A 25,693-nucleotide genomic window follows, 5' to 3' on the forward strand; every position below is an offset into this window, starting at 1 on the left:
TGGGGGGGGGGGGGCTGAGCATGTATGTGCGTGCATGTCCCCTCCCCCTCCCGCCCAGCAGGTAAGTCTGTGGGGGAAGGGGCAGGGGAAGGGCCATGTGCGGGGGCTGATCAAGGTACCCACATTGAGGGAAGGAGCAGGGCACAGGCAGGGGCTGGGGTGAATGGACCCCAGCTGAGCTGGGTGGTAGGACAATCAGAGCCTGGGCAGCTCATCCAGGGACTCCCGTCACTGTGTGCAACCCAGCAGGGGCCTGGGGGGCATGTGCCCTCCCAATCTGTGTGTGGGCCAGTGATGGCTGCCACTGCATGCTGGGCTTTGCACGCCACTGCAGCTGCCCCGGGAGCAGTGCAACACCACATGCATCCCACAGCTGGGCCGGCAGGGGAAACAGCAGAGCCCAGTGGCAGGAGGCACATGGCATTGTACCACTCCTGGGACAGCTGCAGCTGGAAGCAAAGCCCCACATGCAGTTGTAGCCACCTCCACCCTGCACACAGATATGGGGGAGACACATGCCCCCCAGGCCTCTGTTGAGGGTGTGCGCAGTGGTGAGAGCCCCCCTGCACCCCTGGATGAGCCACCCCGACTCCAATTGCCCCATTCATCCCAGCCCCTGCCCCTGCTTGTGCCCCGCTCCCCACACTGTGGGGTCCTTGATCTTCCCCAAGCCCCGTCCCCTTCAGAGTAGACTGATGCTTCCCTGCCATGCTGCTAGTGATCCACATGCCGAGCTGCAATCCTGGCTGCATGCACTCCCCTCCCCACCTCTGCTGCAGCCATCTGGAGCCCGTGCCTGGACTGCTTTGCAGCCCTACCCACTGCCCCGCATTTGGGGGTGCTGAGCCCCTTTAGCCCTGGCCTTCTGCCACCTATGTGTACAGACAAACAACAAGAGAAAGTACATAACAGTATGGACACTAACAGACATGGGGAAAAAAACCAGCACTTTCCCGGAAGAGGAAGCTCATCAGTTTGACCTGGCTCGCCCAATGTCTGTATAGATCACATGCTTCATCAGGGCTTTTTTGTGCTTTTATTTAATAGCTGATTTCAATTTGGAAAGCTCTGTTTTAATTGTAACAAGAGGAACTATTTTTCCAAGTAGTACAGATCCCAAACATAAAAACCTCAAGGGCATACAGTTGAGAGCATGTGTTACAGTCAAATCTAGCAAAATCAATGAGTGGGACTTGATTGTGCCAGTGGAAAGAACAATGGTTCATTTAAATTGGACACTGGAGCTCAGGTTAGTATTTTACTAGATCATGAATATAAAAAATAAAAACTGGGACCAAAAGAGAGTACAGCAAACATAAGAATACTGGCTATTATAAATATCCCAGGTACAGAGATCCAGCATCCAATATAAAACTAGAGCACACAAACTCCTATTCATTGTGGTACCTAGGGAGGTGATACCAATTTTGGGTCTGGAAGCCTGTGAAAAACTAAATCTAGTTAAGTGTGTGCTTGCAATACAAGACATTACAAAATTCATGCCTCCTGATGATCCCCGTTGCCACTACAGTAAAAATCTGGACAATTTTCTTAGGAAAAAAACAGTTGTCCCAGAACACAAAAAGCAACTATGTCCTTATGGGAAGACATGCACACAATTGGACACAAATGCAGAAAGAGCAACTCAGTCTCAGAGGTCTATAGCTAATGAACTTTGTGCTATGTGCAGAAGTGCACCTGCCAATAGTGAAGTTAATTGGCTATTAGTATAATGACTCAAGTCTATCACAACTTAGAGGAAAAGCTTCCCACAACAAAACAAATGAGAAACTGGATCTGACACTTTGTTGTTGTGAGGAGAAAGTGAAACTTCCTGAAAGATTCACAGACTTGTTAAAAGAGCTGCAGAAAAGGGGAAATAGGAAAGTGAGTGTTAAAGTCTTACTCCAGAGTGACACACTAGTAACCTCTCCTCTGCCAATGGGTATTACTAGATTTTTGCACTTAAAAGGGACTAATGTAGTAGTAGAAGTTATAATTAGAGTTGGGTGGTTGGCCAAAAAAGTTCAGACAATCAACCAGTCAAATATTGGTCAAAAATTGCAAAAAATTGCTAATAGTTCCAAACAATGCACAGAAAAGCACGTTTCCATTCATAAATTGGTCAAAAAACAATAAAAATCATATTTCTGTAAAGAAAACTACAAAAAATGTAGTTTTTTTGTAAAATTGCTATCGTCTTTGACTGGTCAAAAATATGTAGTCAATTGACAGCACAGTTTGGGGAGGAGGTAAGCAACCAACAGTAGCAAAAAAACAGGTTAGGGACTATTTATGAAAGCTGGATATGTACGTGTCAAAGGGGCCAGATGCAATGTATTCAAGGATGCCGAGAGAATTGGCCTATGTGATTGCAGAGTGGCCTATGTGGACATCATCTTTGAAAACTCATGGTGACTGGGAGAGGTCCCAGATCACTGGTAAAGAACTAATACAGTGCCCATCTTTAAGAAAGGGAAGGAGGATCCAGGGAACTACACACTGTTCAGCCTCACCTCAGCCCCCAGAAAAATCATGGAACAGATCCTTAAGGAATCCATTTAAAGCACTTGGAGGAGAAGAAGGTGATTAGCAGGGATCCAGGTTTTCTGTTTGCTGTGGAAAAAAGCAAAAAGGCATGTTTTCTTCTAGAAGGGAGAAAAATATAGATTTTCTCCTTTAAGGAAATCACAGATTTCTAATTTAAAGGAGAAAAGCTCAGGAAACAGTGGGTTTCCCCTTGCAGGCTGGCAGTGCTCCACTGGGGGTGGTGACAGGTTCTGCGTGGGAAGATGTGACGGGCTAGCTGGCAGTGACTTAGGCAAAAAGGCATGTTTTCTTCTAGAAGGGAGAAAAATATAGATTTTCTCCTTTAAGGAAATCACAGATTTCTAATTTAAAGGAGAAAAGCTCAGGAAACAGTGGGTTTCCCCTTGCAGGCTGGCAGTGCTCCACTGGGGGTGGTGACAGGTTCTGCGTGGGAAGATGTGACGGGCTAGCTGGCAGTGACTTAGCCCAGGGGTTTTGAAAGGGCAGAAGATGATTGGAGGACTTGGGATTCCCTTTCCTCACTAATCAGGCCCCAGAGACTCACCCTCCATGTCCCCTGATTGGCCCCTTGGGTCACCAGGATAAAAGGGGCAGCGCAGCTGACTCAAGGGAGACCAGCGAGGGACTACAAGGAAGGAGCTTCAAAGAGCTGGCAAGAGCTGAGCCAGCGGGGCAGGATCAGTTTTCCCAGAAAAGCCTGAAGGAGTGGGACCTGAAGGCAGCAGCTGGACCCTCAGCAGAGCAGCCGGCAGGAGAGGCTCCCCGCTGGACTCCAGGATCGCCTACGAGAGGCTGCGGCCAGCAGAAGAGGCTCCCCCACTCCAGCAAGTATCTGAGCAGCGACCTGAGAGGTTCCCAGCTCTGCTTCCAGCTCCTTCAATAAGAGGCCAGGCAGCTTGATGTGAGGCCAGGGTTCCAGGAAGGTCAAGACCCCTAGTAGCCTGGAGCAGTGGTAGCTGTGTGGCAGTGTTTTTGCCTACCACATGGGAGAGCTGAGTTCAAATCCCACTTGGGGTGGGTGAGCTAACAAGGAGAAAGTCTTCTTGCAGTGGAAAGGGGCCATTGTGCTTTCCTCCTTTCTCCTCCTCCAGGTACCTAGGCCCTATATTTCCTTGTCATTTGACATTTTGTATTTTGTGCCTTTTTATATTTCACCAACCAGTATTGTTTATTCTGCTGTTTGTGTTTTATATTTTGTTAATCCTGTCTTTTGTCAATGATTGTAAGTGTCTAAACTTTATTGGATCCTGCCCCCTTGGGGTGTTGTAGTGTCGCCTATACCTCCTGGTTTATGCCTGTTATGTTCCCAGTATTGTTCTTTCATTAAAAGGGTGTATGATTAAGTCTCCATTGGTGGGCTGGCTCTGCTCTATAGGGGGACGAGAGTCCCTACACCTCCCACAGTTCTTGTGCACCTGTTTTGATCCCTTCAATTGGAGAAGGGGTACCTCTTAGAGTACTACCCGGGTTACACCTGTTTTTACTGAATGTGGTGATCACAACAGGAGTCACATCTCACACATCCCAAGATTGTATACTAACTAGTAAGCCAAGGGTGTCAAACATATGACACATCAGCCAGATCATTCAGTGGTATCAGATACAGGCAGTCCTCGACTTACAGCACTCTGACTTGTGGCAATCCGCATTTGTGGTGCTCCACTATTTACACCTATGCCATTACTTACGGTGCTGGAACCTCACACTTACAGCATGCTGTAAATGCAAGGGTATAGCACTGCATGTCATCCAGCCCACGGCTCACGATCCACTCCGGGATTCATGGCTGTGGTACCTTGGTAAGCCCCATGCCAGGGGTCAGCTGGTCACTGCCATGGTCACCTTCACTTGCCCCAGGATTCACACCTAGCTGAGGAGGGACCCAGGCCCAGGCCAGGCTTGTGTGGCTGCAAAGCTACCCAAGGCCAGGGCCGGGGCTGAGCCATAGCAGGGCGCAACACCGCTAGGGCTGGTGCCTGCCCGTGCCCAGCCATGGAGCCCCAGTGACCTGTGGGTGGGCAGCAGCTCCACAAGGCCTAGCCCTGGGGGTCCCCAGCTGCCACCTGCCCTGCGGGGCTGGGGGTGGCTGTGACTGTGGCGGAAAGAAAGCAGCGGCAGTGAGTGCCCCCAAACTTCTTGCACCCTCTGTGCTGCTCCCCAGGTAGGTGGGGCACTGCAGCAGGATGCCCCCATCTGGCTGGGGACACATGGCACTCCCACAACCTCAGAGAGGGGCAAGAGCACTAGCCTGTCTCAGGGCCTGGGTGGCCCTGGGGTGGGGGAGAGCAGGGTTGGTGCCTTGCCCCCTGGCAGGGCAGCTGCGTGCAGGGCTCCCAGGCAGAGCTCTGACCTCCACAGAGAAAAGCTTTCTCCCTTCTGCTCAGCAGTGTAAGTCAGGGGGCAAGTACCTTGTGCGGGGAGGGGCCCAGAAATAGCTATTGCTGTTGCTGCAGCTGGGTGCTCCAGCCAACACTGCCCTGTGCACTGCCCTGGCCCCCGCTGCCCTGCTATGCCTCCATTGTGCTGAGGCCATGCTGGTTCCTACACTGGCTCCACCCCACTGATATCCTGCCCTAGCTTGCTCACCACTCCTGTCAACACAGGATTATGGGGGGCTCTGGCAGTTGCTGCCTCTTGGCCTTTCATCCCAGTGTGAGTAATTATTTATACAGTCAGAATCAACATGGTCTATAGTAAAATTGAATAGTTGATTAAATAAAATGAAATAGGTGATTTCAATATGGTGTTTATGGTCATTTCTATAAAAAGTTGGGCATCAGATTCGACTTACATCATTTCGACTTATAGCGCCTTTTCCAGGAACGTAACCCACTGTAAGGGCGAGGACTGCCTGTATAGCACATTTACCAGATAGGTGCATACAGACAAATGAAATGAATTAAAATGTGAGCACATCTTGGTATGCAGGGAAAGTCGGGGTGGGTGGGTGTCTGCAAGCAGGAGTTCCACGTGCTCCTTGTAGCAATGATATGTGCAGGAGAATTCCTCTGCAAAGGATTACCCTGAGGGCACCTGCAAGCACAGAGTGGGTAACTCTCATGGGTGATCCCCCGCTCCATGTTTGCAAGTGTCTACAGGGAAATTTTCTCATTACATTATAGAATAACTCATAATGTCTCTTAACAGTGTATCCTTTGGGAACAGCCACTGTTTGCTTACAAACACATGAGCTTTCCTTTCTCTAGGAAAGCCTCCATTTCTTCAGCAAGTGTGGAAAGGGGAACTCTCATAGAAGGATTCCCCACCCCCATGCTTGCAGGCACCTATAGGTGCCCCCATGCTCTCAAGCACCCCAAGTCAGAGGATGGCAACTGGGAACATATGTAGATGTCCCTGGAGTGCACTTAGCTGTGCTGCAACATATCACATCAGCTGATTGCAATCCACTTAGGAAATCTATTTCCAGCCACAGTGCAATGTAGTATGTTTTCCCACCTTGAAGTAAGTCGTGGCTCAGTGCCACTGGGATTAAAGATGGAAAGAATTTGGTTGTGGTTAAGATTACCGATGTGGTTAAGATTACCGATTTTAGGCATGAATGGCAAGACAGATTCTCTGACTTCTGGAGACTTGAAGTAGAGTTCAGGCTTTACAGCATCCCATTCTCTGTCCCTGTTGAAGATGCCCCACAGGAGCTGTAAATGGAACTTGCTGATCTTCAGTGTAATACTATACTGAAAGATAAGTTTTCAAGAGTTAGGATTCACAACTTTTACCTGCCCTTTGGAGAATACTATCCATCACTACATCAAGGATATTATCCATGTTCACAATCATGTGTGTGCAAATAGGTCCTTTTCAGTGATGAACCTGAACAAATAAAATGTGCATTCAGGACTCTGATCAGCACTTGAATACCATCCTGAAAAGTGGCCACAGCACAGACCTTGCAACCAAACATTGAGAAGCTGGTTGCAGTGAGGAGGTGTTAGGTGTCTGGGAGTAGCAGTAACATTTTGTGAAATTATAGTGCATGCATAAGAGTTTGTTGTTGTTGTTCTTGTTGTTTTGAGTTCCTCTAATGCTCTCTCCATTTTATGATAAAAGCTGTAAAAAATATTTCTTGAAAGTAATCATTTTTTCACACATCTAGGAGCCTGTTTCTAACCAACTGGTGTGCATCCAAAATTTTAAAAATTGATATATGCTGAAAACTGCTCTTGATGTGCAAAAAAAAAAAAAAAAAAAAATAGGTGTTGCCAAGTGTAAACTGGGCCAACTGAGGAAATAAGAAATTTTGGTGAAAAATTATGGGTGCAGCCCTGGGGTACCTGAAAAGTGGCAAATGTGGCCAATTGATTTGAGTTTGACATCCCTATGCTACCCTATTCTGTGATTAGTCTTACCTCATAAATATGTTCTATGATATATAAATAATAAATTACTCATTGGCCAGAGAGAAAAAAAGTAGTTAGGGTATTCATGGACTTTAAGAGTCAGACTCTAGTTTATGCTGTCATCAATTTCTACAAAATGGAACTGTTCCAAAAGGAGAAATTGAGATTTGACACAAACAGGCCCAGAATAGCTAATAACCAATCTCCATTCTTTATTATTTCCCATTCACTTTGCTTAAGCAAGCAGCTTCCTGCTCAGCTTGCTCTCTTCTGTGAATCCCATTCTTAGGTGCCCAACTCTCCCTATGCACTGCATAGGAAGCCTGACTGCCTAGCTCAGAGCTACAGATTTCAGCAAATAGCAGGGTGCTAACTTGCTAAAACCCAGTGCAAGCCTTGAGCATTGCAAAATCTTTGCAATCCTTTGTGGATTTAGCACTACATGATTTAGGTCTGGAGATCAAGACTCATTGGAAGTTCAATGGGACTCCTGCTCCATGGTCATTTCCAATCTAGGATACTTCTCTTATATTCCCTTACTATCCACATCGTGTCAATAAGTTAAAAATCTAGAATTAAGCGATTTTTTGGAAAGACCGTCAGTCCTGCAGGTGTTTTAGAAAATTTAACCCAAAGATGTTATTCCTTATTTCAGTATGTATTTTGACCATGTATAAACTGCAAGACTGGTATCTTGGCAAATACAAGGCAGAAGGATGTTACAGTTGTACCGCTTTGTAACTTAATGCATTAATCTGATAATACTATACAGGCAAACTATATTTTTATATATAATAGTAATTTTTTTCTTATAAAATAGTAGTTTTTCATTGTCACCTTAAGGACATGTGCTAATTACATCTCTGAGATGTACTAACTCGCACATTAGAGATGTCAAGCAGCTTATAGGATACTTATTTAATTGCTCAGTGTTAAAGCTACCTAATATTTTTAGTATGTTTTAGAAATTAGTTTCAAATTGATGCTGAGTTATATGTTTTCAGACACATTGCACAAAAACATTGTTTTATAAATAGAATTATAGTTCAACATTCAATTGTAAATATATACTTGCAGATACCCTATAATATACCTTTATAGATAATTTTGGTGGAACTGTTTGCCTTCAAGTATAAATCAATGCAAGAACTTTTTGTAATATCACGAACTGTTTATAATGAAGTTGTATCTCATAATCTTTTAGTATAGGGACAAATGTGTCATCCACAAGGTAGCCTATATTCTACCTGCTAGCATTAGAAAAAGAGCCTTGTTTTCTGAAATGCATAGTGAGGATAATACCAACAGATGAATTACATCATTAGCAGTATACACTAATAATATTAATGTCAAAACATTTATCATGATGATAGAAATGTAGCATCATATATTACTATAACATATCAACAGTCCTAGGTCAAGCTTCTGACTAGTTAGTGTTAAAAGTGGGAACTTTGATATCAATATCAATGATTGAAGTACATTATTGGAAAATTGCCTATGTCAATAGTGGGTGCATCTGTGCGAGATGCTGACTGCTCAGTAGCCAAATAATACTGTGCAACAGTACATCACAATAGTGCTAATATGCTACTATGAAGTATTATTAGACTACTGTGCAGTAGCATTACTTAAAAAAGATTTGCTGGAGCTACTATGCAGGAACTCCAGTTACTGTGCATTTATTTATTTATATGCTGAAATGGAGGCTCTCATAGAGAAAGGAAAGCTCATATGTTTGATTTATAAGAAAACGGTAGCTGTTCTCAAAGGATACACCGTTAAGAGACATTATGAGTTAATCCAGGATATAATAAGAAAATTTCCCTGTAGACACCTGCATACATGGGTGGGGAGGGGAGGAATCCCTCTATGAGAGTTACCCACTATGTGCTTGCTGGTGCCCTCAGTGTAATCCTCTGCAGAGGAATTCTCTTGCATATATCGTTATTTATTTACTTGTATAATCAAGTACTAAACAAATGCACGTTAACCACTGCTTAGTAGCATCTTGTGTAGATGCACCCATTGAGACTTAAGATTCAGAGCTATAATTACCATATACAGCATGCCCTTTTCTCTGCAAATATCAAGCTGCCGATTAGAAAACCCAATGGACGTCAAAGCCTTCTGGGCAAATTTTTCAATCTGTATATCCTTTAGAAATGTAAAATAAAAGAATCAAGGCTATCTACATCATAAGCAAATTAGCTTCACTCGTCTAAATCTTCAGGGGTTATACATTTACTAAGATTCTTCCAAATATGAGTTACCACGAAAGCAAAAGACATAGAATGTAGCAAAAGCTTTGTGTGTCAGGAAAAACTCTCAGGGTTGTACTAACAGCTTTAACATCCAACTCTCACTGTAAAATTAGAACAGCAATGTGTTAGATGTATTTGATTATCTATATGAAAACCTTTAAAATGTATTACAAAACTTCCAAGTAAGTGTTGCAAGAGATAGAGTGTTTACAAGATCTGAAGTATTTCACAGGGATGGCCAGGTGACACACATTTCATTGTTTAGGCTTTGTTATAAAACTTATGACACATAGCCCTGAGAGTTTGATAAATAAAGGAGACACTGTGCTTTATACCATCATTGTAGCTATAATACTGGATTTTAAACAGTGAAAGCCATAACAGCAGATAATCTTGTGCAGAAGAATAGACCAAAATATCTGTAATATCAGGTTTTTCAACAATGTTAATTTGATACGGTTTTTCAAGTAATATAGCCACCAACATGAGAATTAATTTTCATGACAGCAATCCACTGGATATTGTCAGGGATAGGTGCTGAATGGCTGCGGCCCGTGTCTGCCCGGCATCTTACTTGGTAAGCCTTTGGGTCACCAGACAGTACTGCCAACACCAACTAGCAATATTCTTCTCTCACCTGCTATGTCTTGATGTACTTTTAATTATTGGGAGCTGGATGTGGGGTTGGCAAAGGTCCTAATGGGTCCCTTTTTTGAGAAGTTCCTTTATGGGGCTCTGCCTCCCCTCACACCCCACCCTTACCACATCCTGGACTCCCTACATGAGGGCTTAAGTATTGTATCACCCTGATGCTGCTGACAGCTAAATGCTGAAGGACCCAAGGCATACCCAGAAGTTTATACCCCTTTTACTCAGGCCACCTAAGGCCATCTTCCAAAGCCCAGCCCCACTTGAGCTGTGAATCTTTCCAAAATGAGATCAGCCCTACAAGTCCACTAGGCCAATGGCCTTAAATCAAGAGTTTCCCAGATTCTGAGGTTATTCAGTCCAGGTTGGCAATTAGGAACCCAATTATATAATCCAGAGGGTAACAAAAGGGGGGGAAAAAAGAGAAAAAATGAACTTAAAGCATCTCTCAGTTCTCAGCCCATCTTAATCTATCAGTGGCCCCAATCCCCTAGCTAAACAGACAGCCAAAAAAAAAAATCAATGGGGCCACTGCCCCTGTAAGGATGGCTCTGCTCTTCGCATGGAAAAAAAAACCCTTCTTGCTGATCCCTGCTCCCTGGGTTGGCTCCTCAGGGTGAGGACCTCCCTGGATTCTTTCAGGAGGGGAGTTTTCCTTCCAGTCGCCTTACCCCCAGGCCAGGTAAGGGAAGCACGGTCCCTACTCACTAAGAGAATGAATAAAAGAAAAGGAGCATAAAGAAATCACTGGGGCCATGCCCCTGGACTCATGGACTGCTTTCAGGGCGGTTCTGCTCTTTAAAATTGGTCAGCCATCTTCATGGGATTCCTGTCTTGGTGGGTCCTGAAGTTTTGTCATCAGTCCTCTGACCACTTAACAGGGAGGATCCATCCTCCTCTCTTGCCACTGGCCTCAGCATCTGCTGGCATGGGAGACTCCCACCGCTGTCTCCATCCACCAGACATAGTCCTCCGCTGACTGCCCCACTATCCACAGGGAGCCCATGCTGCAGAAATGTGGCAGCATGTTTCCCACTCTGGCCAGGCATCTGGCTGCACCTGATATAAATGTTCTCCATGTGGGTCTCTCGGGGGGTTCTCTTGCCCTGCTCTTTTCCCCTCACAAATATAATAATCACTTGGATTAATCCATTAAAGAAAGTTTCCTAGACTATTCAGATTTTTAATCTCCAGTTTTGAGAATTTAAACCTGAAAAATACTGAACAGCATTGTATCCTACTGAAACAAACCCAATTTCAATAGCAACCCAGAGCAGTCATTTCCTATGAGTTCAGGAGTATGGCACAATTAAGGGTCATATTCTGATCTCAGATATAGAAATCTAAATCTAAATAGTTCCATTAAAATAAATGATGTCCTTCTGAATTTATTCTGATGCAATGGAGAATAGGGGTGGGAACACTGGACATTTATACACGAGCTTCAGGAGTGGGGGTAAGGGGGGGGCTCTAGTTAAAGCACCCAGAGCATCTCTTGTATCAGCATCCCCATGCTGGAAAATGGTGGCAGGGGTGCTTTAACTAAATCTTGTTGAACAAGCTTTAGTTAAAGTGCCCCTGCCACCATTTTTCAATGTAGGGATGCTGATACACTAGATGCTGGAGTCTGCTGGAATGTGGTAATTACCATGTTCCAGCAGACTCGATTAATCAAGTCTTCTCTGACACACTGAGTCAATTACAGCACATCACAGCAGCCTTGCTGCTCCTATATAGGTGCCCACTGGTTCTATTACCACTGAATTTAAGGGAATGTTGTCATTGCTTTCAATAGAGAGGATTTAATCAAAGAATTTGCCTGAAGTGGTCTTGTTAAAATACTATAATAAAGTATAATGGGGATTGCTTTCTTTAGTGAGCAAAAACATATTGGCTGGAGTTGAGTTGTGCACACTGAGAATAGTGACTCTTCATGTGTATGTTCTATTTTCTCATTTTAAAGTATAAAATCTTTATCACAGGTCCTTCTACTAGAAGCATTCAGCATAAATGCTGACTCTTTGGGTTCCCTGGGACTCAAGCACCCATCAAAAAAAAAAATAGTGGGTGCTCAGCACCCACGAGGCACAGCCATGGCTGCTTGCAGACATTTAAAAAAAAAAAGCAAAAAACCTCTCTTTACTGGAAGAAGCAGTGCATTATTTCAACCTGGCTCTGCAGTGTCTAAAGATCAGGTGCTTCAGCGTGGCTTTTTGGCAGTTTTAGGCAAAGCTGAGTCAATCAGCTATTAAAAGCACCAAAAACAACCCCACTAAAGTGCCTGATCTTTACAGATGCTGCAGAGCTGAGTTGAAGTAACGTGCTGCCTCTTCTGGGCATGCATGGGGCTCGGTGCAGAAACATGCTGAGTTTAAAGTAAAAAGCTTATTTTTTTATGTCTGCAAGTACCCGCCAGCACAAACCAAAGTCAATGTCTATTACATTCATAATATGTGAACTACTCCATCCCAAACAGAATTTTCTGAGATTGTGAAACAAAAGACCACATTGTTGTGACCTGCTGCAAAGTCCATGTAATGCCACGCATTTGTACTATGTGACGTTTGCCACTGATAATACAAAGACTCGGGGATATATTTTAATCTACAAATTAAAGAAGTCATCAGAGCATTAACAAATGAACAAGTGAATTGATTTTCATGTGTGCCATTCTTTCCATAATGCACTGTATGATAAAAGTTAAGGCTATAAACTATCACAAGTTTTGGAATGCCATTGGTAAAGATGCTAATAGTTGTTATCTCAATAATCTGATGCTCTTAAAATTTAAATGAAGCAACTTGTGAAATATTTGTATAAACCTTACACAATGTTCCCTGTTATAATCACAGTTTTGTTTGGGTCACCACTGTATGTTTATATTAAAATTATATGAAATGACCACCATTGTCTGGATGACAAAAACACAAAAAGCCATAATCAGAAGATATTTGCTGTCTTTGAGACTATAACATTATTTTTTGTTTAATGTAAAATACTCTATGTTCTTCAGCAGCTGTTTTAAAGAAACATAGGTCTACAACAATAAGAAGCTGCTTTCTGAACAACATAGTTGTTTCTAAAGACTTTGTCCATCCAGGAGCAGTGAAATAGCACAGCCTCACCTGCCTTTTGAACCATGTTATAGGAACAGCAGCCAGGGACTTTAAGTGTTCAAAGAGAATTGTGCATCTGCCATACCTCCTCTTTTTCCCTCCATGCTTAGCAGGACCTCACCTCCCTTCTCCATCCCGCCTGCTCCACTCACTGCTGACACTGTCCTTTGCTGACTTAGCGGCAGAGGGAGCTCTAGAGCTGCTCCTGCCCTGCTCCGTCCAGGCTGCATGGGCAATCTGGGCTCAGCTGCGGACAGCAGAAGCAGGTGCCTGCTGCTCCTGCACCCCATGTTTTGAAATCCTGGATCTGCCCATGTGTCTATGACATCATTTTTCTCACTGTTAAATTACTTAACAGTCTTGGTCTGGCATGGTTACCACCATTTGTTTTAGCCTCTCAGTTTTCCCAGGTGTGCTATGTTTACTGAGTACCTCTTAACTTATCCATTTTTCATTTCATTTTTATTTTTTCCATTTATGTTTGCTGTCATGCTTCTAAGCCTCTCTGATTATGGTGAGAAGAGGACTTTCAATGGTGTGGTACAGTGGCTGTGATTACTGTGCTACCAAGAAAGTGGAGAAAGGTAACATGTTTTGATAAGCATATCAGCAGAATTCTATGAAAAGGCAATATTTTGGGAGACTTCGCTCATATTTCTAGTTTAAGATATATTTATAAATAGTTTATTATATTATTAATTAATAGATTTATGAAGTATGAGTGATATATTTTGGATGGTTATAAAATCAGTAGAAAGTATTATGTATGGTGATAAACCATGTTTAGGGCATATATATTGACTTGACCGACTATACAACTGAATAACTAACAAAACATCTATCAATTCTTGCTTAACTCTTTATATAAACTATTCTTCATTTTTCTTTCTCTCACCAGATTTCAAGTTTATGACACTTGGTGAAAATTAATGTAAGTAGTAGCAAAATATATTTGTAGTCTGCCATCTGCCATATAGCACAACCCTTATTCCTTGCCTGTTATAGAAAGGAAAAAATATCCAAATTCATTTCTGGTCTTACCTCAGCAATTGCTCCAGGATCCTTTTCACCTATTATTCTAAAAATAACAATTACTTTTTAAATATTACACCAAAATTCCTGCACTTTGATTAATTGTATTTTAAAAGAATATAATTTCTACATACTTATAGTCTATGAGTTCCCAGAAAACGTATCTATCCTGTAAAAATGGAAACCAGATTAAAAGTAAATCAGCTTCAGTGGAACTGATGTACTATGCATCTAAAATGGACGAAGTGAAAAATTCACCCTAACTTGTAAGCATTTCTAAACTATGCATCAACCATTTGATACGGAAACAAGATAAGCCATGGGCTGGCTATCTTTTACTAACACAGGCCAAAATTTGCTGCCAGTCTCCGAGCAGACCGTGGAGCAGAGGCTGCAATGAGAAACAGCCCCCCTCCATGCAAGCTGGAGAAGCCAGAGGAGACAGTCATGCCATTAGCAAACCATGGACTAGATTAAATGTCTGGGGATTGGCATGCTCTTAGCAAAATGTGGACCAGATCATAACTTTGTGTTCTGGATCCAGCCCACAGGCCATAAATTGTTGACCCCCTGAGTTAAACCATTAATGATACTTTGCAGTTTCTAGGTAAAAAAATTATCCCAACAGTTAATCGCTTTGGGATAGGTAAATCCACACCACTTCCATTACCTAAATCATTTGGACCCCCTGCTCCAAGCCAATGTTAAATAACTGTCTGCTAAATGCCAGGCATCAGGTTTTCATTTATTTTGTTATTTCCAAGTTGAGGCAATGTACTGGGCTGGTATATCACTGTTTCCTTAGAACAGCTATATATTATGACTACTAACACAGCAGTTAGGAACACTGTGGTGCACTGTTCAACATGTTTACTTCTGTAAAACTGTCATTTTTTACTAAGAAAAGGTTTCTAGTATGTCAAAAGTAACAAACCCAAAAATAATTCTGAAACTATCAATTAGAGGGAAATCAAAATGTAGCAGTAACTATTTATAAAATATTTACAGACTTAATTCATAGGAACATTTTAAAAGAATGAAAAATGCACAGTCAGTTTGAAGGATTCTATGGCTTGAGGACAGAGCCTGCACTCCTAGTATGTAAAGAAGGAAACATGAAAGCAAAAAGATAACTTGCTTGAAGTGATATAGAGAGGCATTGTGGACCACATCACCTTAGCTTCTTTAAATTGGTATACTCTCTTTTCCTCAATGTAGCTATAGCAGATGGGGCTCTAAGGAACTAGAAGCACTAAAATAAAACTGTGCAAAGAAATATTTAGGTTGGATATCAAAAGACCTTCCCAACAGTAACATCTATCATGTTGTGAAATACTCTCCCTGGATAGCAACGAAAGCTCCATGCTAGAGTTATTTAAACCTGGACTGAATACTCCAAAATAAGAAAGTAAAAGAGAAAAGTAGAAAGGGATCCAATAGATATTTTTCATCTCAGATTTACATGGATCTATGAGTGGAGCTTATATTCCTTTCTTAAACTATTTTGATTTAGTCCATGTTCCTTTCCAAATATTTTTGCTATTTAAAATTTTACCATCGTATTTCAATAGCACAGTACAAAAAAACACTCATAAAATATTTATGGCTTGTAGGGTCCTATGGGTATGTGCAGTATCGGCATACTCTTTTGTACACAAATACTGATGTTATAAAGGCTGGCGTAATTTCGTTTACTTCAGGGTTTTTTCTTTTGTTTTTTTTGTTTTTTAAACAAGATTTCACAATAATTGTTATTTGATCATTTTTTTTCAAATTGAAAGGTATATTGCAGTAAAACAGAACTAGCCATCTATAGTTTTAACTTCATTTAACAGGACTTGACAACAGAAATATATGATCCATGACTGTATTCCAAGCTGAGACATAGGTTTCCACTGTTCTGAGGACAATTAAACCTGTGCAGAGTGGGTCTCCAACATGACACTAGTGTGAATAGAGAATTCAAATATGGTAAATGTTTTATACGCTGCTTTTTGCAGTATAAGTAACTAGGCAGAGTAAATGCATGAGTTTTGTAGTCAGTATATACCGTATGTGTAAGGATTAACACTAGCAACTAGATCTAAAATGGATTTGGATGCCACAATGGTGAGTGTTGCAACCCCTTGCGTATACATTTGTGTCCTCAGAAAGGAAACCCATACTCCTGTATTAGGTACCCAGGTTCCATATACAGAACACACCATAGAGATAGGCATCCTACAATGGTATCCATACTGTGTAGGGATCTGCCTCAAATCCACACACTGAACTAAGACCCACCTAATGCTAACAAACAGGAAATTCTGAGAACATGGAAGTGTCGGAAATTCAAGCCCTCTCTGGAGTTTAGGCATTTTACTCAGGACCTTAGGGATTAATTCAGCCTGAGGGGATTCAAACCACGTTCCCCACTTCCTTGAAAAGTGTCCTCATGCCCAGACTACAGCCAATTCCAGGGGTGGAGGAAACATCTTCCACCCATCCTATTGGTTGAAGTTGTTCCACTGTGACTTATTTAGTTTGCTTTGTTGGCTGCTAGTCAGGGCACCTGACTTGCTGGAAGAGACCTGGTTTCCAGTTCCTGCTCCAAGGACTGTTTCATATAAACTACTGTTTTATAGAGACATAGACCTCTCCACCTCCTATAGTTTAAAACATAGTGGATACCACTTTATATGGAGCCAGTAAGTATATCTCAGAGAATGACTCCTCAGTTGAGATCCTTAGGGCCTTAGACAGAGGAATGTCTAGTTTGTAGATCTTGATAGGGTTTAGGTTTCTTCTAGACACCAAGCTCTGCAGTGTCATCAAGACTGAAGTACCTGTGGGCATGTACAGAAGCAGAGCTCTATCTATGTACCTGGAAAACCTTAATATTAAAAACAGAGGTAGCTATGAGTTTAGTTGCCTAAATCTGTCTGTCTTTCAATGTGACCCAAAATGTTGTTCCTTTGCCACTGTGAGTCAGTTATATCTGTTTACTTTTTTGCTCCTTGCCATTGCTAAATAAAGTAACGTAATATAAACCTTGAAAATAAACAAGAAGAAAACAGATTTGTTTTTAGAATAAACAGACTAAAAATAATCTGCCTGTTAGGATATCAAGTGAGCTCCTTTCATATATTACTAGTACATTTTTCAAGTGACACAAGTTTTGCTTTCAAGAATTTGAGGTGCATTTTCCCAGAAACCCTTGTACTTATGTCCTTGAAACTCGGCAGGCCTCATGCCCTCAGAAGGGGCTACTATTTCTGCTGTTATCATCAAAATCTGCCAAGAAATGACAAGGTTATAGGCAGTTTTGTGCTTCCCCATTATAGCCTATGGGCAAAACGTCAAAACAGCGTTGAAACAGCAAAACAGTTTCGACAAAACGAAACGGAACAGTGCTTTCGAAACAAAACAAAACTTAGAACACTGTCCCCTCGAAACGTTGAAATGGAAGGCAAAATGAAACAGTGCCGTTCTGCGCAGCCCTACTGGACAGACTGTAGAAATGGTCTGCAAGCACTCAGATGAGATTCAAAAAGGACAAATGTGAAGTCCTGCACTTTGGACAGAATAATTGCATGCACAAATTCAGACTGGGGAATAAGTGGCTAGGCTGAAGTACTGTGGAGGCTGAAGGACCTGGAGACAATAGACCATAAGCTGAATACAAGCCAACAGTGTGCTCTTGCAAAAAAAAATGGCAATATCATACTGGGATTTACACTAACAGAAAATGTCACTTACAAATCAAAGGAAATGATTAGTCCACTCTATTTAGTGCTGGTACGGCCTCACCTGGAGCAGTGTGTCCAGTTTTGCCCACACTTCAAGAAGAATACAGACAATTTGAGAAGAATCATAGAAACATAGAAAATTAAGGCTGGAAGGGAACTTAGGAGTTCCTCTAGTCCAAATCCTGCTAGAAGCAGGACTATCTCCAACTAGACCATTCCAGCTGGGGCTTTGTTGAGCTGAGCCATAAAAACCTCCAAGGATGGAGATTCCACCTCTCTAGGTAGCCCATTCCAGTGCTTCACCACCCTTCTAGTGAGAAAGACCTGGAGACAATAGACCATAAGCTGAATATAAGCCAACAGTGTGCTCTTGCAAAAAAAAATATTGCAATATCATACTGGGATTTACATTAACAGAAAATGTCACTTGCAAATCAAGGGAAATGATTATTCCACTCTCTTCCCCTTCCTAGTCAGTAGACTTTCTGCCCTTCCAGTAGCTGGCCCATCAGTATACAGGGGTCTGTGGTTGTCGCTGCTTGCAAACAAAAGTGCTGTAAATGTAAGCAGTAAGGACTTGTGCCTTAGTCTATCTGCCAATATAGCCCAGGATACAGAGGTCTTGCAGCCCATACTAGCCCCAAATCAAATCATTCAAACTGTCCTGAGTGTATGTGTAGACACTATGCCTGGGAGGAGTTTACTCCAGCTCAAACTGCTCCAGTGTTTATTGCTTCATATTAATTGCATGTGTAGATGCAACCAAAAAATCAGCAAATTGCAACTTACCAAACAGTTTGCTGTGTATATATTAGCCTAGGACCACTTGTCTTCAGGACAACACTACTCAATTGCATAAGTTTGATCTGCAAGCTTTAACAAGCCACAGTGTAGGAGCAATGTAGTAGGTTTGAGATGAGAATAAGAGCTGTCTTCAGCTTGCACTATGCCTACTCACTGATCCTTTGCATACTACTTCTTTCCTGTTTAAGTGAGATTCATGCATCAAATGCATTTTGGGTGACTTTTTTCCCAGCAAAACCTCAAAAATTTTGTCTTTGTAGACCTAAATTGCTCTTTGAGCAGTACCAATTTTCCCTTTTATATAGTGTTTGCACTGTGCAAACTAGTGTGTTAACAGAAGGAAATATAACCAGAGACTTTTGATTTCCTCTTGAATGAATTATAAAGCAGGTTAGATAAGTTAGAGGATGATTCAATAATGCTAAAAATTTGGTCATTGAGCTATGTTGTTGCTAAATACATTCATCTGCAGTAGTGGTTTATGACAGACATGTGATGCAAATCTTGTAGGCATGAACTAGGATTCAACACTCCTGGTTTTCTACTATCTCTGTCACAGATTCATTGCTTATTCCTTCATGTCTCAGTTTACTCTTGGGTAAAATATGTTTAACAACGCTGCATGCTGGCAGAATTAATTAATGTTTGTCAAGCTTCTAAGCTCTTGAAAGGCAATATAAATGAGCAACAATTCTTTGCTGATTTCTGTCAGGCAACATGAGAAATATTTCCTCATCTTCTCCAGGCCCACTCCCAAGAAAGTTAGAGGGTCCTTGTTTGTACAAGAAAGCACAAGCATCCTGTGTACAGTGAATTTAAAGAAATATATTTTTCATAAAGATTATCCAGATCTAAAAGACTTCTGTAATGAATCTGGAATAAAACACATGCAAAATGTATTGATTGTTTTGTCTCCTTCTGTGATGGATAGAGCTGCTGATCAGGTCCATTAATATACTTCAGTTAGCCACTTTGATGAGTCTGTTTCTGACAAATTACTGCCAGCATTGTTTATTAGGTGTACAAAATGCATGCACTGGAGTTTTCTCACTACATCTGTTTCCATTTTTCTAAAAGCAGAATGTAATTTTCAAGTAGTAATTAAGAAGCAGAAAGCTTCCTCTAAATTTCTAGAGCAAATATTTGAACATCCAATTATATAATCTCAAAAGGACAAAGTTACTCTGCACATTTTTACCTCTGTTGTCAAGTTGCCACTTGTATGTATAGCATACAATATCTTGGATACCCAAAACACTTCTTACATAACTGACCCAGCAAAAGGATCAGCCTCCCTCATATTCGATTTACTCCATGGAACAACACATGAACATATGGGGATTACGGGGGATCCCTTGGGCCCCAGTGAGATTTTACTGATTTTTCCTATGAGTAAGGGGCATAAACAATGGTTTTTATGTAAGCAAACAGCAGCAGACATATGTACATAATCAAATGTATAAATAGAACATCTACCTAACGTGTGTGCAAGATGGAAATAAAATATTAGGCTTCTGTCAGACATCATAATACACTTGCATTCAGTATAATACATAACTATGGTATGGGGAAAATGACTATGTGAAACATATACCAATATTCAACTAAATTTGATTTTTTTTCTAAAATGTGAGATGCATAAATAGGCAACTCAAAATACGAGGTGACAATAACACTATCACTATGAGCCTTTGTACACACCACAAAATTGGCCTTTAAAGTGGCTTAAATGCCCTTTCACACTGCTTTAATGGCTTTCCTGTTTGCACACTTGGCGGCATATTCCACTTTAAATTACTTTGATATGTAGCAAGATAAAACACCTTGGAGGTGTTTTAGTTTGCTAACTAACAAAGTTCAACAGTGCACAGGGTGCTGGAAGCAGACATGCTCAGGGCTTGGCAGGCTCCACGCAGCTCAGGGGCTGTGGGACCTGGTGGCAGCCCATGCTGGCAGGCTTCACTGAAGAAATAACAAAAAATTATAAGCCTGATTTTTTTTTTTGCTGAGCCTGATCTTTTTTTCTTTTCTTTTCTCCCCAGAGCCTGCCTGCCTCCCTGCCTGAGGTGTGCAGGGGCCCAGTGCTTCCCTGTGTAGCTGTGCGGGGGCGGTGCTTCCCTCCGCAGTTCCAGCACCCCCCAGGACCACCTGAGCCAAGCACCAGCAGGCAGGTGCTACCTGGGTAGCCCCCACGCAGCTCAGGGACCACTTGGCCTGCTGACAGCTGTATCCCCCGCACGTGCTGCCAAAGAGGCAGGTAAGGATCTGGCCCCGACCCTTGCGTACACACCACAGGGGTTTAGTTCAGTTTAATTCTTCCTAAATTGAAGTAGTGTTTTTAAAAACCCACCGTTTCAATTTAGGGAGAACTAAACTGAATTAAAACCCCGTGACATGTACAAGCAGCCTATGAAAGGAAAATAGATACTGTCATGTGTGAAAGTAAACAAGAAAAAAATTTTACTATAGTAGGGAAGATTTATGTGAAAACAATACCTATTACTGTGTCAGAGTTTTAGCTTTTTTTAAAATTGTACTGATTAAAATTGTAATGACATTTTTCACAGGGGTGGGTAGGCTTTACTTGTAGCGCTGCCCATATCTCCAAGTACCTTTTCCTGCCATTTCATATATATATCCTTAACCTCCCATCTAAAATGTTATGCACCATTAGCCAGCCATCATTCATATTTTAATCAAAAGATAATTGTATTTCAGGAATGAAGGAAATCATTTTATATGCAATAAAAATGCAATAAAATACAGTACTGATATAGCTATTTATGAGCCAAATTCTATGTTGGCATAAATTTGTGCATCTCTAACTAATTTGTTCAAAGCACAGTTAAACATTTATTAACTTATAGATTATAAGACCTAGGATTGGGTCCTGCACTGCCCTGTGCACCCAATCTAGTGTGCATGGCCATGGCCTACAGGGCTGCCCCCATGGGCCACATGGTTCCAGGGGCCAATCTGGCCCACAGACTGAGGGTTAAGCACCCTTGCCCTATGCTAGCAAGGGACGAAAGGTTAGAGCATAGAACTTTCTGCCTCAATATTTTTTCCTAGAGTAGCACAACTTGAAAAGTACTTATAGGATGAAAGACATTATATTATTGTAGCAGGCTCACCTTTCAGAGCTTGGGTTGAGTCCCAGGCTTGAGATCCTGCTGTTTTGATTGGTAGAGCCCATCCACCAATCAGGAGGCAGCAAGAGAAATAAAGTCATGCTCCTTTCCTGAGAGGAGGGGGAAAAGAGCTCCCCTAGACCTAATCGAAGACTGTAAACTGTCAGGTCCAGAAGACTTTGGGGTGGAGCCCTGGAGCATACAAAAGGAGCTGCATGCCCAGCACAAGGGGCAGATGCAGCAAGGGACTCAAGAAGAGTGGAGCTAAGAAAAGCTGGGAAGCTCTTCCCCAGCAGGCAATAGGCCCAAGGCTCCTGAAGCTACCCCTGGAGGAGCAGCTTTGGGAGTGGTGCGAGACCACTTGGGCTGTTGACAGCGCACAGGACAGTGCACGGAGACCCGGCCCTGGGAGTGGTGTGAGACTGCTCAGGTCAATCACAGTGCGTGGTTCAGTGCACTGAGCCCAGGCTTCGGGAGCCACAACCCCGGCAGGGCCAGCATCCACACAGTGCACAGGGCAGAGCATGGGGCAAAGGCCTTGGGGCTGTAGTAAGGCAGCTCAGGCCCCATCTCCCAGCAAACAGCCAGGTCGCACGGTGTGCAGGGCGGTGCACAGGCCCGAGCCTTGGGAGCAAGGGAGCAGCAGAGGCTGCCTGAGTTAGCCACCCAGCGTGAGGATGGCCAGCCGGAGCCTGAAGGGCCCAGCCTGTGCTAAAAGAGCCCTTGGTGCCAAAGCCAGGGCATGGGGAAATAGTAGTGTTGCAGCATGAGGCCCAGCCCCCAGAAGCCAGCAGCGGTGGTGCAGCAGCTGAGAGTGGGGAGGAGCCCAGCAGTGCGGGAGAGGCCTGAAGATATGCTCCAGCATAGGAGACCCCATCGAGCTGCGCCCTGACCACCACCACCTGAAGGAGCATGAGTCATAGGGCCCTTGGGTCCCACTGGGGAAAGACATTTGGGGTGGGCAAACCCAGAGAAGGGGCTAGGTGAGCAGCCCCCCGCCTAGCCAAGGCCCTAAGGGGAGGGGCCCCTGGTTTTTCCTGGACAGCCCCCACAAGGGAGCCCATTGGAAGGAGGACTACCTCTTGCCATGAGTCAGGGACTATATTAAGGAATAGGTGTTATTAAGATTGTTCATGTTTGCACCTTATATTTTGTAATTGAAATGTTGTATTGTAATGTTGTAAATAGTATTATTTAGGGCTTGACCTTGGTTATTGATTAATGTTCACTGTGTAAATATATGTATATGATATTTAGTTTTATGTTTATGTATATTATAACTCAATAAATTGTATATAGTTAAGAACTTTGGGCCTGGGCTAACTCTAGGAGCACATCTGCGAGGGACCTGCAGGAGGGATCATGCTTAGGGGCAACCAACATAGGTTCATTCGAAGCAGGTCCTGTCAGACCAACCTGGCGGCCTTCTATGACCAGGTCACAAAATCCTTGGATGCAGGTGTTGCAGTGGACGTAGTCTTTCTGGACTTTAGGAAGGCCTTCAACACTGTCTCTCACCCCATTCTCATTAAGAAATTAGGCGGCTGTGGCGTCGATGCCTATACAGTCAGATGGGTCACAAATTGGCTGAAGGGCCGCATCCAGAGGGTGGTGGTGGACGGGTCTCTTTCAACCTGGAGGGATGTGGGCAGTGCAGTCCCCCAGGGCTTGGTCCTCAGGCCTGCACTGTTCAACATCTTCATCAGTGACTTGGACAAGAGGGTGAAAAGCACCTTGTTCAAACTTGCGGATGACACTAAGATGTGGGAAGAAGTGGGCATGCTGGAGGAGAGAGACAGGCTACAACTAGATCTGGACAGGTTACAGAGATGGGCGGATGAGAACAGGATGAGTTTCAATATGGACAAGTACAAGATATTGCACCTGGGGAGGAAGAACCAGCAGCATACCTACAGGCTGCGGAACTCCCTTCTCGTCAGCACAGAGGCAGAAAAGGATCTTGGTGTCATTATTGATTCCAAAATGAACACGGGCTGCCAATGTGGGGAAGCAGTCAGGAAGGCTAACCGCACCTTATCATGCATCCACAGATGCATCACGAGCAGGTCCAAGGAGATGATCTTCCCCCTTTATGCAACACTGGTTAGGCCACAATTGAAGTACTGCGTCCATTTCTGGGCACCACACTTCAGGAGGGATGTGTAAAGCATCGAGAGGGTCCAGAGAAGGGCCACTCGCATGATCAGGGGGCAGGAAGGCAGGCTCTACGAGCGGAGGCTACTGGACCTGAACCTGTTCAGCCTCCACAAGAGAAGACTGAGAGGGGATCTGGTGGCTGTCTACAAACTGGCCAAGGGGGGCCAGCAGGCTATGGGAGAGTCCCTGTTTCCCCAAGCCCTACCGGGAGTAACAAGGAATAACGGCCATAAATTGACTGAAAGTAAATTCAGGCTAGATATCCGGAGGCACTACTTCGCGGTCAGGGCAGCTAGGATCTGGAACCAACTTCCAAGGGAAGTGGTGCTCGCTCCTACCCTGGGGGTCTTCAAAAGGAGGCTAGATAATCACCTAGCTGGGGTCGTTTGACCCCAGCATTCTTTCCTGCCCATGGCAGGGGGTCGGACTTGATGATCTACTTAGGTCCCTTCCGACCCTACCAACTATGAAACTATAGAGGAAAGAGGGATCTGCTCGAAATTCTGGCATCCCTCTCACAGCACCCCCTCCTGCCTACCCATCCCATCCAATTATGAATAGGGCACACCCTTGGGTGTACCCGGGTTATATTATATTACGTTATCCCAGTAGTAGTATAAATTAAAAGACTAAAGGTAAGTATGGAACACATGCATTATTACAGTAATCATCTATTGTAAATTAGAAACCATTACAGTAGTTACAGACTACCAAAAAAATTGAATCCAACTATGGGTTTTATGGTAGAAGCCCATGTCAGTTGACTGGACCAAAACAAAACTGTGGGGGCTTATCCAGATGAGCATGCACATGTGGTATGTGGTGCCACAGACTCATCTGCAGCACTGACAGTGCACTTGCTGCACATGCAGGCATTCCAGGTGCTAATCTGCAGCATGGGGGGGGTTCACACCAGGAGATCCCTGTGTCAAAAAAATCCGCAGTGGAAAAAAGTGGGGTGGTGGTTCTGGCAGCTGTGCCACTTGAAACTGGCTGTGCCACCTGATCTTCAGCACCTGAAACTCAGGTGCTGGCCCCAGCCTCCCCTATCCCACCCAGGACATCTTGCTGCATGCCAAAACATGCATGCACAGGTGTTCCACAGGAGCAGGCAGTAGTGGTATATATTATGCTGCTGCCGTTTGCCCCTGTGGAATCACGTGTGCACAATAATATAGATGCGACCTGGGAGTTTTGATACAATTCTGGACTTCTGGATCTGAAACTAAGTTTCACTATTTGTGAAATTTCACTAAATTCACTGGTGATGTATAGTATAGTGACTGAGCTGGGTTAAATGGGTATGAATTTAAAAAAACATATTTTTTCTTTTTTTGAAGGCGCGTTCTTTATATACTATTATATTCTATCAGAATTAAAACATATTTCCTCATTAGCTCTTCAAGAGGCTTCAACATCCTACAAGCTGCAGAAGATGATTCTCTGCAATACAAGAATGCTTCAAATGCTAGAGTTTTTTGGAAGCTTGCTGACTGATTCTTCTGAATGTGGGATGATTTCTGACATAGACCAATTTTCTTCCACCCTTTTTCACTTGGAGATAATTAAAATCAAAGTATCATTCTCAGTTCCCTAGAAGAATTCAAACAGTTTAGGATTTTTAGAGATTTAATATCAAAAGAGTAAGATCAATTGTAAAGCAATGAGCAACACTTTCTGCCAATCTATGGTACTGCAGCAATGAATTCTCCTGCCACTGGGAAGATCAAAGCTTTGGAATGGGTTTGGGTTGTCATGTCCTGAGCCAACAGAATGACACCATAGTTTCTACAAACTGATGTTCATAATCTCAACAGACTGGCCTTTTTCTACTCTTACAGTATCTTCCGTCACTGATCCATTTGGCAGTCTGCGCCTCTTAGGAAAACATTAACCTGCCATCCT

At 43.1% G+C, this 25,693-nt stretch overlaps 1 long non-coding RNA gene across 2 annotated transcripts in view; it reads left to right on the top strand.

The window, feature by feature from the left end:
• Positions 1 to 13,324: 13,324 nt before the first annotated feature.
• Positions 13,325 to 25,693, top strand: part of LOC112550423 — a 23,832-nt gene continuing 11,463 nt past the window's right edge. For both annotated transcript variants that reach the window (XR_003094263.1, XR_003094264.1), the window contains exons 1-3: positions 13,325 to 13,520; positions 13,835 to 13,867; positions 20,543 to 20,757. This is a non-coding gene — a long non-coding RNA (uncharacterized LOC112550423). The remainder of the gene's footprint in view (positions 13,521 to 13,834; positions 13,868 to 20,542; positions 20,758 to 25,693) is intronic.

Source organism: Alligator sinensis, unplaced genomic scaffold (genome assembly GCF_000455745.1).
Source record: "Alligator sinensis unplaced genomic scaffold, ASM45574v1 scaffold1012_1, whole genome shotgun sequence".
In the NCBI taxonomy this organism is placed as follows: Eukaryota; Metazoa; Chordata; order Crocodylia; family Alligatoridae; genus Alligator; species Alligator sinensis.